The sequence below is a fragment of the Oryx dammah genome, unplaced genomic scaffold (assembly GCF_014754425.2).
Source record: "Oryx dammah isolate SB20612 unplaced genomic scaffold, SCBI_Odam_1.1 HiC_scaffold_2, whole genome shotgun sequence".
NCBI classification, from domain to species: Eukaryota; Metazoa; Chordata; class Mammalia; order Artiodactyla; family Bovidae; genus Oryx; species Oryx dammah.
The window spans coordinates 137,022,573-137,040,321 of record NW_024070186.1 but is presented as its reverse complement, the minus strand read 5'-3'; the positions used below and the strand labels follow the sequence as shown (position 1 = coordinate 137,040,321).

General features: G+C 41.3%; 1 pseudogene; it reads right to left on the bottom strand.

Annotated features, from left to right (window-relative positions):
- Positions 1-6,048: 6,048 nt before the first annotated feature.
- On the bottom strand, positions 6,049-8,067 carry LOC120882123 (annotated as a pseudogene).
- Positions 8,068-17,749: the final 9,682 nt, after the last annotated feature.

Here is a 17,749-nt window from a genome sequence, read left to right as displayed (position 1 = left end):
CAAGTCTCAAGGAATCAGAAATAAAACTCAGCATCGACTGATGAAGCAAGGGTCCTAAACGACAGGCTGTGTTATTTCCATAAAGCATCCAAAAGAATGAAAGGGGTGAGAACTGGGCGGAAAACAATTCACTGAAAGATGTCCTGAGTAAAGTCGTGTAACAATAAAAATGCAGATCTTTTCCCACCCAGAGGCAAAAGAAAGTACTAAAGGTTTTCCAATGGTGTGGTCACTAAAAACACCATTTAAAGATGAGCAAACTTCTTTATCGCCTCAGAAATCAGAGTAAGGCATCTGAAACCTAAGCTGTAGGAAATCCCACTGCTCAAATGAATGATCCACTGTGACACTGAAACAGCGCTATCACTTTCAGAGCAGGAGGCTGCCTGGCTTAACTCTCCCAGGCATTCAGTTCAGTGAAACAGACATTCCCTCAGCTGCATCAGAGACACGAATGTTAGCTGTAATTATGGTCTGCTAATCTGGTGCAGCCTTAGTCAAACAAACAAAATCAGCACGTTATCATTAGGAAGGCCACGCAGTCTCTCTCTCTCTCACTGGTCTGGGAGAGAGAGAAGACTTTTGAAGAGTTGACTGGCTCTTTCCAGCTTTGCCTCTATCTAATCTTCGAGGAGCTCAGTTTCTCCAAATGAAGAAATGTGTGCCACCCTCCCATCTCACAGAGTTGCTGGGAAAAACACAATAAAGGCAGTGTTTAAACATGTCATAACTGGGCACTGAATTGCTGTGCTTGACTGTGTCCCATTCCACCCCCTCCCTCCCATCTACCCTGGGAAACTGGCATGGAATGGGGCACATTCTCTGCTTTTCAGGCCTTCTCTCCTTTCGGTTAAACAAGTCTGAAGCCTTGGGAACATGCTGTCATATTTCAGATGCAGAGGAGTATTTAAAGTTAAGTGATTGGTTTCTTGAAGATTCCCTAATTCTTAATCAGAAAAATGAATCTCTTACAGTGGGAATTTCCAGGTAGCTGGAAGCTGGGTGGAGAAAATGAAAGTGAAGGGAAGCCGGATATTAGAGAGAACTTTGAGGAAAGGTCTTGTCAATAGTGCCTTGAGATCTTAGCATAACAGGCAGACTTAACCTCATCTGTGAGCCCTTCCTCTGCACTTCTCTTTTTTCCTTCTTTCCTCCCTACTGTCAGCCCTCTTTCCTTCCTTTCTTGAAATACAGTGTTTTTTAGAGCAGTTTTAGGTCTACAACAAAACTGAGGGCAAGGTTCAGAGATTTCCCATGTATTCCCTGCCACCACACATGCATAGTTTCTGTTAATTTTTTTTTTTTAAACCAAAGATAATCCTGTATCGACACATAATGATCACTCAAGTCCACAATTCACCTTAGGATTCATCCTTGGTATTATATATCTATAGGTTTGGACAAGTGTATAATGGCATATATTAATCATTAAAATGTGACACAGAGTATTTTCACTGCCTAAAATACTCTGTCCTCTCCCTTTTCATCTGTCTCCTACCATTTCCTCTGGCAACCACTGATCTTCTTATTCCCCCCATTTTTGCTTTTTCAAGAATGTCCTGTAGTTGGAAGAACGTCCTGTAGTTTTACAGTTTTGTGTTTTAAATTTTCAGATTCATTGCTTTCACTTAGTAACATGTATTGACGTTTCCTCCATGTCTTTTCATGGATTGATAGCTCATTTCTTTTTTACCACTAAATAATATCCTATTGCTTCTCTGGTAGTTCAGCTGGTAAAGAATCCACTTGCAATAAAGGAGACCCCAATTTGATTCCTGGGTCGGGAAGATCCTCTGGAGAAGGAAATCCAGTACTCATGGGATTTCCTGGTGGCTCAGACAGTAAAGAATATGCCTGAAATGTGGGAGACCTGGGTTTGATCCCTGTGTTGGGAAGATCCCCTGGAGGAGGGCATGGCAACCCACTCCGGTATTCATGCCTGGAGAATTCCATGGACCGAGGAGCCTGGCAGGCTACAGTCCATGGACTCGCAAAGAGTGGGACATGACGGAGCAACTAACACTTTCACTTTCATTCATGAATGTAGAATGTCTTTTCATTTACTTAGTTCTTTGATTTTGTTTATCAGAGTTTTGTAGTTTTCCTCAATCGTCTTATACATATTTTGTTAGATTTGTTTTAATACCTAAGTGTTTCATTTTTGGAGGGTACTAGTGTAAATGATATTATGTTTTTAATTTCAAATTCCATTTGTTCATTCTTGGTTTGACTTTTGTATACTAACCCTCTATCCTGCACTTTCCTCATTTTTTATCAATTATTTATAAATGTCTACCTTGTGCTAGCACAGTCTGTACTCCAGAAGCTCAGAGTTTAGTGAGCAAGGTAGATAAATAAATATAAAAGTTAAAAACATGTGTGATTAGTCCAGTATCGTTTCATGGGTTTTACAATTAGCTACTGACATTTGATCTTCTGGGAAGATGACACAACAGGAGATGAAATACGTGTTTCTTGTGTTATATCTTCCTTGTATGTGCTCTTCAAGGACTGTTAAACTTCCCACACTTTCTAAGTATTCTGTGTATATGTGTTTTTTCTTTTTTCAATTAGAGTATAATTGATTTACAATGTTGTGTTTGTTTCTGCTGTGCAGTGAAGTGAATCAGCTATACGTACACATCTCTCCTGTCCCTCTTGGACTTCCCCACCCTATCTCACCTACCTAGGTCATCACAGAGTACTGAGCTGAGCTCCCCGTGCTATACAGCAGATTCTTACTAGCTATCTGTTTTACACATATATGTCGATCCCAATCTCCCAATTTGTCCCACCCTCACCTTATGGCAGAAAGTGAAGAGGAACTAAAAAGGCTCTTGATGAAAGTGAAAGAGGAGAGCGAAAAAGTTGGCTTAAAGCTCAACATTCAGAAAACTAAGATCATGGCATCCGGTCCCATCACTTCATGGGAAATAGATGGGGAAACAGTGGAAACAGTATCAGACTTTATTTTTGGGGGCTCCAAAATCACTGCAGATGGGGATTGCAGCCATGAAATTAAAAGACGCTTACTCCTTGGAAGGAAAGTTATGACCAACCTAGATAGCATATTCAAAAGCAGAGACATTACTTTGCCAACAAAGGTCCGTCTAGTCAAGGATATGGTTTTTCCAGTAGTCATGTATGGATGTGAGAGTTGGACTGTGAAGAAGGCTGAGCACCGAAGAATTGATGCTTTTGAACTGTGGTGCTGGAGAAGACTCTTGAGAATCCCTTGGACTGCAAGGAGATCCAACCAGTCCATTCTGAAGGAAATCAGCCCTGGGATTTCTTTGGAAGGAATGATGCTAAAGCTGAAACTCCAGTACTTTGGCCACCTCATGCGAAGAGTTGACTCATTGGAAAAGACTGTGATGCTGGGAGGGATTGGGGGCAGGAGGAGAAGGGGACGACAGAGGATGAGATGGCTGGATGGCATCACTGACTCGATGGACATGAGTCTGAGTGAACTCCAGGAGTTGGTGATGGACAGGGAGGCCTGGCGTGCTGCGATTCATGGGGTCACAAAGAGTCGGACACGACTGAGCGACTGAACTGAACTGAACTCCTTCCCCGCCTGTGTCCATATGTCCGTTCTCTATGTCTCCATATCTATTTGTGTCCTACAAATAGGTTCATCTGTACCATTTTTCTAGGTTTCACATATATTCGTTATTTATATCCATACATATATATCCACTTATATGTGATATTTGTTTTTCTCTTTCTGAACCTTCTTATTCTAGGTAAGTTTTTTAAAATTACATACTTGAATTCATTTACATTATAAACTCTAACTTTGTTCTACATTTGATGGTCACTTTTTCATTGTTTCTTTATATCCTAAGATTTTAAGAGAACTTTAAAAACCAAACTGAAAGAACTTCATGATGAGCTAGGAATTTAAAGTTTTTTAATTAAAATAGAAGAGATATTTTAGAAGAGCTTCATGAACACTTTTTCTATATTTTTTTCTAAAATAATAACAATTTTTTGTCACATTCTTTCCTTAAAAATAAATTTGCCTGTTGAAGATAAATAAAAAACCAAACAAAAAGGCATCCCCCCTCCTCAGAAAAGTCCCAAATAAGGGATATATGAAAGAAGTCCTTCTCACTGGACCTTGGTGGTCCAGGGAGATTTTCTGGAGAGGTATGAAGTGAGTCTTATAGTTTTATATTAGCCTCAGCCTTGCAATTTTTTTATTTCTGAATTTTGTTTGTTGTAAAGTGGCAAGATAATTTTGATTCACAGAGATTAATAGTTGCAAGTAGTGACAGTTTTAAAATGTTATCTCAGGATGCTCTTTTATAAAAAGACATGGAAGAGAAGGTTGACACAAAAATGAAATTCTGGCTTGAGTGACTCTGAAGATGAGAGCACCAACACCTAAAACTGAATATATGCCAGAGGGTAATTTCCAGGAAAAGTGCAGCTTTTGACATTTTGTGTTTAAGGTATTTCATATCAGAAGATAGGAAGCATCCTATAACCATAGAAATAATTGGTTCATTGAAAATCAAACATGAATATATATATATATATTTATATGTTTTAAAGTTGTAAAGCCTCATTTTCCTCTGACATCTTGTGGCCTGCTTTTGATAAAATTTTAATGATTTGTTTATGAAACTCTTCACTTCTGGAAGTTCATGCAGCTGCTCAGCTTGTTGTTCAGAATTCTGCTGCTTCATCATTTCAGATGAATCTAGACCAATGTCATTTTACATTTAGCAAAGTTAGAATGGTTCACAGAGGCCCTTGTGTCCTTTCTGAATGTTACAAATGTCTAAGCTAGGTCATGCCACTACTCTTCTCCCTTAGTCAAGCTGAATTAAAATGTGTTTATTTAATGAATGACTTGTTATAGAGAAAACTGTTCTTGATGTTTCCTAGCAGTATGACACCATCACTATTCATTTACTTATTTAAATACAGTGGAATTAGATGCTAGGTCCTTCTGTTATTTTTAAGGTAAATGATTGTACTACTTTGCTAAGGCTGCTATAACAAAGTACCACGGACTCAGTTAGTGTCAGCGCTCAGTTACTCAGTCATGTTGACTCTGCAGTGCTATTGGCTACAGCCTGCCAGGCTCCTCTGTCTGTGGGATTTCCCAGGCAAGGATATTGGAGTGGGTTGCCATTTCCTTCTCCAGGGGACCTTCCTGATCCAGGGGTTGCTGCTGCTAAGTCACTTCAGTCGTGTCCAACTTTGTGTGACCCCAGAGATGGCAGCCCACCAGGCTCTCCCGTCCCTGGGATTCTCCAGGCAAGAACACTGGAGTGGGTTGCTATTTCCTTCTCCAATGCATGAAAGTTTAAAGTGAAAGTGAAGTCGCTCAGTTGTGTCCAACCCTCAGCGACCCCATGGACTGCAGCCTTCCAGGCTCCTCCATCCTTGGGATTTTCCAGGCAAGAGTACTGGAGTGGGGTGCCATTGCCTTCTCCAGATCCAGGGATTAGGTGGCTTAAATAGTAGATGTTTATTTCTCATAGTCTGGAGATTGGAAGTCCAAGATTAAGATCAGGGTCAAGATCAAGGTGATGGTGTGGTTTCCTCTCAGGCCCTTTTCCTTGGCTTGCAGATAGATGGCTGCCCTCTCCCTGCCTCTTACCATGGTCTTTTCTCTGTGTGAACCTCCTTGATGTCTGTGTGTGTTAAAATTTCCTCTTATTATAAAGACACTAATCAGATTGGGTTAGGGCCCTCCTTAATGGCCTTTTTAAAAATTAAGTGTTACTTTAAATATTTTATTTCCGAATATAGTCACATTCTGATACACTGGTGGGAGGTTAGGACTTCAATACATAAACTTTGGGGGGGGGTGGTCACAGTTCAGCCTATGTTATGAGTAAATATTTTGCCTTGGGTATTGTAAGTTTTCTGTATAGCTTCACAGCTTCTTCATTTTGTTTGCATTATTTTTCATTTAAGACAGGAAAGATTTTATCCAAACTCATCAGAGAAAAAATGTATAACTTGGTCTGTAACAAAGTATCATTTTTAAAAGCATAGGTCAATAATTGTATATGAGGATATACACAGCTACATGCAGATTAACTGATTGGACCACAGCTTTTCCACGTTTAAAATAGAGTCAACTTCCCTGTAAAGGCAATACCTATGTGTCATTTTTAACTTGAGTATTTCTCCTTTTTCTTCTCCCTCTCCTTCAACAGAATCCACATCAATTTCCATATAACCCTTCTCAAGGGCAGCCATGTCCACACAGGCCTCAGAAAACTCTCCCTCCTGCATGCCTTCACCCATGTACCAGTGAACAAAGGCACGCTTGGCAGGCATCAGGTCAAACTTGTGGTCCAGGCGAGCTCAGGCCTCAGCGATGGCTGTGGTGTTGCTCAGCATGCACACAGCTCACTGTCCTTTGGCCAGGTGTTTGCCAGGTGTCACAGTGGGAGGCTGGTAGCTAATGTCAACTCTGAAGCCAGTGGGGCACCATTCCAAGAACCGGATGGTCTTGATGGTGACCGTGGCAGTACTGACGTCTTTGGGAACCAGATCGCCATGGTACAACAGGCAGTGGGCTGTGCAATTACCACGGTGAGGGTCACATTTCACCATCTTGTTAGTTGGCTCAAAGCAAGCACTGGTGACCTCTGCTACAGAGAGCCTTTCGTGGTGGGCTTTCTCAGCAGAAATGGCAGGGGCATATGTGGCCAGGGGAAGTGGATGCATGGATAGGGCACCACGTTGGTGTGGAATTCTGTCAGATCAACATTCAGGGTTCTAGGACTTCCCTGGAGGTCTAGTGGTTAAGACTCAGCGCTTCCATGGCAGTGGGCATGGGTTCCATCCCTGATCAGGGAATTAAGATTACAGTGCAAAAGTGGCCAAAAACAAACAAACAAACAAAAAAACGCCAAACATTCAGGGTTCCATCAAACCTTAGGGAAGCAGTTATGGAGGACAAAACTTGACCTATCAATCTGTTCAGGTTAGTAAATGTTGGTTACTCAATATCAAGGTTTCTAAGACAGATGTCATAGGTGCCTTCATTGTCTACCATGAAACCACAATCAGAGTGCTCTAGGGGGTGTGGGTGGTGATGATGGAGTCGTAGGGCTCAATTACAGCTATGGAAACCTGGGGTCACTGAGTAAATGGAGAACTGCAGCTTGGACTTCTTGCCATAATCAGCAGATATTCCATTAGCAAAGAAGTGAACCTAGAACCAGCTCTCCCACCAAAGTGGTGGAGAACCAAGAAGCCTTGAAGACCTGTGAATAGTCAGTCAGTTTCTGAATTTGGTCCATGATGAGGTTAGTGATCCCCTTGCCAGTCAGTTCAGTTCAGTCTCTCAGTCGTGTCCCACTCTTTGCGACCCCATGGACTGCAGCACATTAGGCCTCCCTGTCCATCACCAACTCTTGGAGCTTGCTCAAACTCATGTCCATCGAGTCGGTGATGCCATCCAACCATCTTGTCCTCTGTCGTCCCGTTCTCCTCCTACCTTAAATCATTCCCAGCAGCAGGGTCTTTTCCAATGAGTCAGTTCTTCACATCAGGTGGCCAAAGTATTGGAGTTTCAGCTTCAGCAGCAGTCCTTCCAATGAATATTCAGGACTGATTTCATTTAGGATTGACTGGTTTGATCTTGCAATCCAAGGGACTCTCAAGAGTCTTCTCCAACACCATGGTTCAAAAGCATCAATTAGGCCCTCAGCTTTCTTTATGCTTGAACTGTCACCTTGCCAGTGGTGTACTGAAAAAATGTTGGGCATAGTTACAGGCAACATCTTCCTTGTCTGTGATGAGCTGTTCAAGGTGGAAGAGCTGGCGGTACATGCCTGTGCGAACTTCATCCATGACTGTGAGTCCCAGGTCTGCAAAACTGCCCTAGGCACATGCCTCCCAGCACTTGTCTCTTTGAAGAAGATGACGAAGGAGTCATCTCCTGCCCCAGGGGTCTTGTCACTTAGCATCTGGCCATCCGACTGGGAGCCATGTTTCAGGCAGTAGTGCTCCCAGCCAGTAAAGCTCCCAGCCAGCAATGCTGATCTGGACACCATCCTGGCCAGCATGGATGAAGGTGCACTGATACATAGTTGCTATTTTATGGCTGCCCAGCTAGATGGCAGAGAGGAGAAAAGGAGGTTGTTGCTTCTTACAGAGCAACTCTGAGGCAGTAGATGTAAGAGATCTGGCTTTGTATTCTTGAAGGGACTCAGAATCACTCTTTCCCTCCTCCACTGGAAAAAGGGAGGGACATTGTCTTTTCTGGAACGTGTCATAGGTAATGCAGTATTACTTAGTCTTTTTACTGACCAACCATGTAGACACATAAGAGGGATATTACATAGCCACAACAAATGAATGGCTTGCTAAGAGTTGAGTTGTGAAATCCCTTACTTAAAAGCTGTATGACTTTGTCCAAACTAAGGATGTCTAAGCCTCTTTAAAACAGAGATCTCTATAATACCATGGCTTAAGAAGAGAGAAGTTTATTTTTCTCTCCTGTATCAGCTAACAGTGAAGTAATACACAGAGTGGGATGGGCAGATCAGTCTGTCCTAAAAGATGGCTTCTATCTCTGGGTCCATCATGGCTGTTGTAGCTCTTGCCATCACATCTTCATCTCAGCCATCAGGAACAGAAAAAGGAGAAAGAAAAGCTTACCTGTATTTCTTTTAATGTCTAGGCTTGGCATATAAGTTCACTTGCATCCCATTCATAAGCAAGTCATATATACTCATTTAGTTGCAAAGATGGTGGAAAAATGTAACCTATAACGAAGTGGCCATGGGTGCAGCTAAAACATGGGATTTTATTAATAAAGCAATAGAAGAATAATGAATATTGTTTTATGTCTTGGGTCCTGCAAAAGTGGAGCCTAAGTAAGGACTTGGATATAGCTAGTTCAAGTGCATTTACCTGGGAACTGATGCTATTGATCCCAGGAAACAGAGTGAGGAAGTATGAAGAGTAAGACAAGGAAAAGAGAAAGCCAGTAAAGGGTATGCTACCCAGATAGAAACCACTGTGGCAAAATGAGACTCATTTACTTTGAGGATTATCTGTAGAACCACATAGAATGTGGCTCAGCAGTCCATGGGGTCACATAGAGGCGAATATGACTTAGCGACTGAATAACAGAATTGTTCAGTGAAGGATGGGAAGGCTGGGGTATTTATCCACTGACTGCCATCTCTCATCATTTATTAACTCTCCTGTACTTCCAGGCTATAGCCCTGCTTAGATGGTATAAGACTGAAGCCAGAGCATTGCAATATTCATGCAGCCATTCACAAGTGAGTGAAATCGCTCCGTTGTGTCCGACTCTTTGTGACCCCATGGACTGTAGCCTACCAAGCTCCTCCTTCCATGGGATTCTCCTGGCAAGAGTACTGGAGTGGGTTGCCATTTCCTTCTCCAGGGGATCTTCTCAACCTAGGGATCGAACCCAGGTCTCCCTCATTCCAGGCAGGTGCTTTAACCTCTGAGCCTTGAAGAAGGGCATGACAACCCACTCCAGTATTCTTGCCTGGAGAATCCTCATAGACGGAGGAGCCTTGTTGGCTACAGTCCATGGGGTTGCAAAGAGTCGGACATGACTGAGCAACTTTCACTCAAGAGGTTTACTTCTGTTTAGGAGCAGACACTTAAGATGCCCTGGGCCACATGTCAAATGGGCCAAAGGGATGTGGCCCAGGGCATCTTAAGTGTCTGCTCCTAAATAGAAGTAAACTTCTTGCGTGAAAGTTGCTCAGTCATGTCCGACTCTTTGCAACCCCATGGACTGCAGCCTTCCAGGCTCCTCTGTCTATGAGGATTCTCCAGGCAAGAATACTGGAGTGGGTTGTCATGCCCTTCTTCAAGGGATCTTCCCAACCCAGGGATAGAACTCAGGTCTCCTGCATTGCAAGTGGATTCTTTACCATCTGAGCCACCAGGGAAACCTCTTGACCTTTGTCCTAAATATGTCAGTGATGGATAACTGGGAAGGAGAGAGAAACAAAGTTCTCTCAGGTTATTTAAGGAGGAAAAAACATGGTTTGATCTCTTAGAGATAAGGAAATGACAGCAAAAACCTAGATGGCTGGGGAGGAGATTTTGTGCTGGGAAATTGTGGGAGCTAACTAAAGTGCTAGTACGAGTTATTTGGTGCTAGTCCTGGAGGACCTTGAATATCATCCTGGAAAGTTTAAACTGGATATAGTAGACAAGTATATAGATTTTGAATTTCTAAAAATAAATACTTCTGTAGTGTGTGGATTTGTTGGGAGAGCCTAGAGGTAGAAGACCAGTTTTGAGATGGTTACCTAAGCATGAGATGATGAAAGCTGAAACTAAGGTGAGACTAGTATGGAGAACCAGGAAGAAAGTTTTCAATTAAAAAAAAAGTAGAGAAGGATACAATGGGAAACGGTAAGAGGGTCAAAGAAGGTAAAAGTAAAAAAGTGGAATGACACAGGGGAAATAAGGGATGGAGATTGGTGTGGGGGACAATGACTACATTGCTTCCCTGAAGCTTACTTTAAAATGTGAAGAATTAAAATGTAAAAATTGAAGTAATATGAAATTATCTAACTAGAAAATATCCCTGGACAATCATAGGAACAAGGAAGAGTATGGTGGCAAATGAGATCATCATGAAGTGTTAAGCAGTATCAGGAAGTTACCAAAGTTAAATTTTGACATTTTGCACCACATAGGCTTTAGAGTTGGTCATTAACTCTTCAGTTTGTTTTCAAGTCTCCCTACTTGATCCAAATCATTCTAGTTCAGAATAAGTATAGGACTTAAATACACAAAATTGTAAGTAGTATTTTAATCTAAATTATCCACATCTAATTCCTTCCTGAAAATGCAATATACACAAAATATTTATGCTACTATTTGGTTTTCAAAGCACCCAAAGTAGGAAAAGTTATCATTATTAAATGATCAAAACACTTCCTATTTCTTACCAAAGAAAATAAAAGCCTTATTACATTTTAACACATTATTGACCAGGGATTTTTGCAGAAGCTAACACCTATGGCGTTAATACATCTCTGATCAATAATGTGTTAAAATACTGAAAACAATACATTTTAAGCCAAACTGTATATGATCAGTTGCTCCATTTAACCATTTTAGGACAAAACCTTTAAAAAAATAATTTAAAAGTTACTGATGAATTGTAAGAAAATTACAAAAAAATTCTTGAATATCTTTTATCCAGATTTGCTATTTGTCACATTTATCTTATCACTCAGAGTCCCTTGGATTGCAAGGAGATCAAACCAGTCAATCCTATAGGAAATCAGTCCTGAATATTCATTGGAAGGAATGATGTTGAAGCTGAAACTCCAATACTTTGGCCACTTTGTGTGAAGAGCTGACTCATTGGAAAAGACCCTGGTGCTGGGAAAGATTGAGGGCAGAAGAAGAAGGAGACAACAGAGAATGAGGTGGTTGGATGGCATTACCGAATTGATGGACTTGAGTTTGAGCAAGCTCCAGGAGTTGGTGATGGACAAGAAAGCCTGGTATGCTGCAGTTCATGGGGTCACAAAGAGTTGGACATGACCGAGCAACATTTACTATATAGGAATAGCAATATATTACTATTAATATATAGCAATTATTATTAATATACTATTAATATAATAGCAATATATTACTGTTAAATTTTCCCTAAATTATATGTTAGTTATAGATATCATATCCTTTTATTTCTAAACATTTCAATATGCATTTCTTAATAAGGACATTTCCTCACATAACCACAGTCCAATGATCACATTCAAGAAGTTTAGTACTATGACCTAATATACTGTCAATATTCAAATTCTGCCAATTATTCAATAATTAGAAACTTGTATGCAGGACAGGAAGCAACAGTTAGAACTGGACGTGGAAAAACAGACTGGTTCCAAATAGGAAGAGGAGTACGTCAAGGCTCTATATTGTCACCCTGCTTATTTAACTTATATTCAGAGTACATCGCGAGAAATGCTGGGCTGGAGGAAGCACAAGCTGGAATCAAGATTGCCGGGAGAAATATCAATAACCTCAGATATGTAGATGACACCAACCCTTACGGTAGAAAGTGAAGAAGAACTAAAGAGCCTCTTGATGAAAGTGAAAGAGGAGAGTGAAAAAGTTGGCTTACAGCTCAACATTCAGAAAACGAAGATCATGGCATCTGGTCCCATCACTTCACGGCAAATAGATGGGGAAACAGTGGCTGACTTTATTTTCTTGTGCTCCAAAATCACTGCAGATGGTGACTGCAGTCATGAAATTAAAAGATGTTTACTCCTTGGAAGGAAAGTTATGACCAACCTAGATAGCATATTAAAAAGCAGAGACATTACTTTGCCAACAAAGGTCCATCTAGTCAAGGGTATGGTTTTTCCAGTAGTCATGTATGGATGTGAGAGTTGAACCATAAAGAAAGCTGAGTGCTGAAGAATTGATGCTTTTGAACTGTGGTGTTGGAGAAGACTCTTGGGAGTCCCTTGGACTGCAAGGAGATCCAACCAGTCCATCCTAAAGGAGATCAGTCCTGGGTGTTCGTTGGTAGGAATGATGTTGAAGCTGAAACTCCAATACTTTGGCCACTTGATGTGAAGAGCTGATTCATTTGAAAAGACCCTGATGCTGGGAAAGATTGAGAGCAGGAGGAGAAGGGATGACAGTGGACGAGATGGTTGGATGGCATCACCGACTCAATGGACATGGGTGTGGGTGGACTCTGGGAGTTGGTGATGGACAGGGAGGCCCAGCTTGCTGCGGTTCATGGGTTCACAGAGAGTCGGACATGACTGAGTGACTGAACTGAACTGAACTGATTCAATAATGTTCTTTAAAGCATCCTCCCTTGCCTTCAATATCCAATATAGGATCATACATTGCATTTAATTGTCATATCTCTTTTAGTCTCCGTATTACTTTTCTATTACTGCATATGTCTTACTCCAAAATTTAAACTTAAAATAATAAATATCAACTGTATATTAATCTTATATCCTGCAACTTTACTGACTTCAGTTCAGTTCAGTCGATCAGTTGTGTCCGACTCTTTGCGACCCCATGAATCTCAGCACGCCAGGCCTCCCTGTCCATCACCAACTCCAGGAGTTCACTCAGACTCACGTCCATTGAGTCAATGATGCCATCCAGCCATCTCATCCTCTGTTGTCCCCTTCTCCTCCTGCCCCCAATCCCTCCCAGCATCAGAGTCTTTTCCAATGAGTCAACTCTTTGCATGAGGTGGCCAAGGTACTGGAGTTTCAGCTTCAGCATCATTCCCTCCAAAGAAATCCCAAGGCTGATCTCCTTCAGAATGGACTGGTTGGATCTCCTTGCAGTCCAAGGGACTCTCAAGAGTCTTCTCCAACACCACAGTTCAAAAGCATCAATTCTTCAGTGCTCAGCTTACTTCACAGTCCAACTCTCACATCCATAGATGACCACTGGAAAAACCATTAGTTCTAATAGTTTTTTTTAGTGGATACTTTAGGGTTTTCTACATATAGTGTCAGGTCATCCACAAATGAATTGTAGGTCCCTGGTGGCTCAGACGGTAAGGAATCTGCCTGCAATGCAGGAGACTTGGGTTTGATCCCTTGGTAGGGACGATCCCCTGGAGAAGGGAATGGCAACCCACTACAGTATTCTTGCCTGGGAAATTCTATGGACAGAGGAACCTGGCAGGCTACAATCTATGGGGTTACAAAGAGTCGGACACAACTGAGGGACTCACTCTTTCACTTTCACTTTCATCTCCAAATAGAAACAGTTTTACTTCCTCTTTTCCAATTTGGATGCTTTTATTTCTTTTTCTGGTCTGATTGCTGTGGGTAAAACTTTCAATACTATGTTAAATGGAAGTGTCAAAATTGGGCATCCTTGTCTTGCTCTTGATTTTAGAGGAAAAGCTTTCAACTTTTCATCATCATGTGTGGTGTTGACTGTAGGTTTCTCATATATGGCCTTCATTATGTTGAGATATATTCCCTCTATAGGACTTTCGATGAGAGTTTATGTCATAAATGGGTGTTGAATTTTGTCAAATGCCTTTTCTGAATCTTTTGAGATGATCATGGTTCAGAGAGTAAAGAATCTTCCTGCAGTGTAGAAAACTCAGTTTTGATCCCTGGGTCAGGAAGATCCCCTGGAGAAGGGAACAGCTGCCCACTTCAGTATTCTTGCCTGCAGAATTCTGTGGACAGAGGATCCTGGCAGGCTACAGTTCGTGGGGTCACAAAAAGCTGGACATGTCTGAGTGAGATGATCATGTGATTTTTATCCATCCTTTTGTTAATATAGTGTGTTCCATTGACTGATTTGCAGATATTGCATCCCTAGAATAAATCCCACTTGATCAAGGAATGTGATCATTTTTATGTATTGTTTAATTCAGTTTGCTGATAGTTTGCTGATTATTTTTGCATTTAGATTCCCCAGAGATGTTGGCCTGTGATTTTCTTTCAAATAGTATCTTTGTCTGGTTTTGATATTAGGGTAATACGACATCAAATAATAAATTTGGGAGTGTTCCCTCCTTTTCAGTTTTTTGGAATAGTTTGAGAAGGATAGGCATTAGTTCTTCTTTATATGTTTGATAGAATTGCCCTGTGAAGCTGTCCAGTCTTGTACTTTTGTTTGCTTGGAGTTTTTTGACTACTAATTTTTTTTTTTTTTTAACTGAGCTGTGTGGCACATGGGAGCTTAGTTCCCTGACCAGGGATTGAAACCGTGTCCTCTGTATTGCAGGGTAGATTCTTAACCTCTGTACCATCAGGGAAGTCCCCAAAAGCATTTAGTTTTTTAACCAATAAACTTGCACTAGTTTAGTTTCTTAAATTGTTTTGGTTCATGGTACCATTAGTGTCTCAATAAATTTTTCCCACAACCTACCTGGGCCAAAAGAAATACCTAAGAGTTCCATTTGTTAAACTGTTAGGTTTAAACGCCTTAGTAAGTGTTCATGTTTTAACAACCAAGTAGCCATTTATAAAGCATGAAAGTGAAAGTGAAAGTCGCTCAGTCACTCTTTGTGACCCCATGGACTGGGGCCTGCCAGGCTCCTCTGTCCATGGAATTATCCAGGCAAGAATACTGAAGTGGGTTGCCATCCCCTTCTCCAGGGGATCTTCCCAACTCAGGGATCGAATGCAGGGCTCCCGCATTGCAGGTGGATTCTTTCCCATTTATTTGAGCCACCAGGGAAGCCCTTTATAAAGCATATATATATACCTAAAGAAAAAGTGTTTAGTTTCATCTTGAATAGACACAGTTACTAACAGGATGTGTGTACCTACTGGGCACAGTCCAACTTCACTAACCTTGGAATGTTTGGGCACTGCACTCTCATTTCCTGTTACCCATTGATTTTCACGTGGTCCTTGCTTTTTATTGCAGCAATCATGGAAAGCCCAGCTTTGCAAAGAAAGAAATGTCTTTGAAAGGAGTGTAGCACGATCTAATGACAATGTGAATCACTTCAAGGGTAGTAGTACCTGAGAGATGCTGCTATGCTGTCCTTGAAAATTTAAAATATCTTGTTGGGTCCCCTAGATTACCTCAGGTCACAGTTTGGAGTACTGCAGTACTAGCTGATGGAAGATTAAAAGAGAAATAAGGAGACCAATTATACTACTGCATGTAGAAACGTGGTCAAGTAGGTATTCCCTAAGGTAGAGTATCACAATCAAGATGCAATGGACATTTTTTTGTTTTTGTGTTTGATCTGTTCGGTTTTGGTATTTGGAGCCCTGATTTGTGGTTGTCTTTTTGCTGGACCGGTTCTGTGGTATGATTTTGGCTGTGGTTTCAGTGATATAGCCTCTCACCACCTTTTTTCTCATTCTGCACATAGATCTCTAGTCTTCCTGAGAATGTGGGAAACCTGATATTCTTCCAATAAATTTCTTTCTCTGTCAGCCCAACTACTCAAAGTTGGGACAAATAAAAAGGAATGTGACCCAAGATTTCCAGTACTGGAAGAGAGGCAAGATTATAGAGGGTATATAGCACTGATGTCACCAGACAGAAGGCACATCTCACTGCTTCCTCTCCCTGCTTTCTGATGAGATCAGAGGTCTGTGATAAATGTTAGGCAGATGAGAGGATGAATTTTAGGTAGAGTTATTCAAGTGGGGGAAATAAGGATGCACAAGATTTGCTTAGATGATAGATGCTTTTGGTAAACTCAAAAGTCATTAAATTTATGTTTCTCACTAGCAAATATTCCAGAAGGCCAGGTCTAGAGGTGTGTATTAGGAAACTAAATATCTGGCTCAGAAAGCAAGGGGAAAGGAAAGCAGTGTCTACCTGCATCAACTCATGAAGCAGGTGAATGAGTGAAACTCAGAAAGGCCTCTTTGAAAGAGGAAATGAACAACATCAGGAAATGGAATCCTAGAAGCATGTCATGAAGAAAACGTTGTAGCAGAAAGAATTGCTCTACTGTTTTGAGTTAATGTAAGTTCCTCAAGTTAACATTACTTTGCCAACAAAGGTCCATTTAGTCAAGGCTATGTTTTTTTCCAGTGGTCATGTATGGATGCGAGAGTTGGACTGTGAAGAAAGCTGAGCACCGAAGAATTGATGCTTTTGAACTGTGGTGTTGGAGAAGGCTCTTGAGAGTCCCTTGGACCGCAAGGAGATCCAACCAGTCCATTTTAAAGGAGATCAGCCCTGGGTGTTCTTTGGAAGGAATGATGCTAAAGCTGAAACTCCAGTACTTTGGCCACCTCATGTAAAGAGTTGACTCACTGGAAAAGACTCTGATACTGGGAGGGATTGGGGGCAGGAGGAGAAGGGGATGACAGAGGATGAGATGGCTGGATGGCATCACTGACTCGATGGACGTGAGTCTGAGTGAACTCCGGGAGATGGTGATGGACAGGGAGGCCTGGCGTGCTGTAATTCATGGGGTCGCAAAGAGTCGGACACGACTGAGCGACTGAACTGAACTGAAGTTCCTCAAGATGAAAAAGCAGGTTTGGAGATACACCAAGCAGAAGACATTAGCCTTTCCTTGTTTCAATAAAATAGGATAGGACATGAGTTTTTAGTGTATGAACTCTCAGTGAAATAGATGAAATCCATAGTTTTGAAGTTGACAGGTTGTTCTGGCTTCCATGAAATGAAGCAGTTTCTGATGTGATTCATTTTGTCCTTGGTAAGTGAAATCATGATGTCATGTATACATGCCATTGTTAGGTACACACAGGCTCATGAGATTTCCATGCTCATAGGAAAGCTATGTGGTGTGAGTAGTTGGCACAAGAGCCTTTCAAATAGTAAGCAACATTATAATTTATATTACTTATTCAAGAATAATGACTGATTAGACCAATGCTCTTAAAGGCACATGATTGACCTTAATGTGAAATATCACATCATTTCTCAAAACTCAGTTTAAAACCGATTGCCTAAGTTGTTTTAATTATGCTTCAGGGTTCTAACCTATCCACTCATCTTGTTGACCTATATGATGTTGTTGTTGTTTAGTTGCCAAGCTGTGCCCTACAGTTTTGAGATCCAATGGATTGTAGCCTACCAGATTCCTCTGTCCATGGGATTTCCCAGGCCAAGAATATTGGAGTGGGTAGCCATTTCCTTCTCTAAGGGAGCTTCCCAACCCAGGGATTGAACCCATGTCTCCTTCATCTCTTGCCTTGGCAGGCAGATTCTGGTAAGCTTTATGTAAACTGTGTCATCTGTGTTCTTATAAATCAAGTTCTTGTATACCAACTCTTCCTCTCCACCATGGATAGAAGCTAGT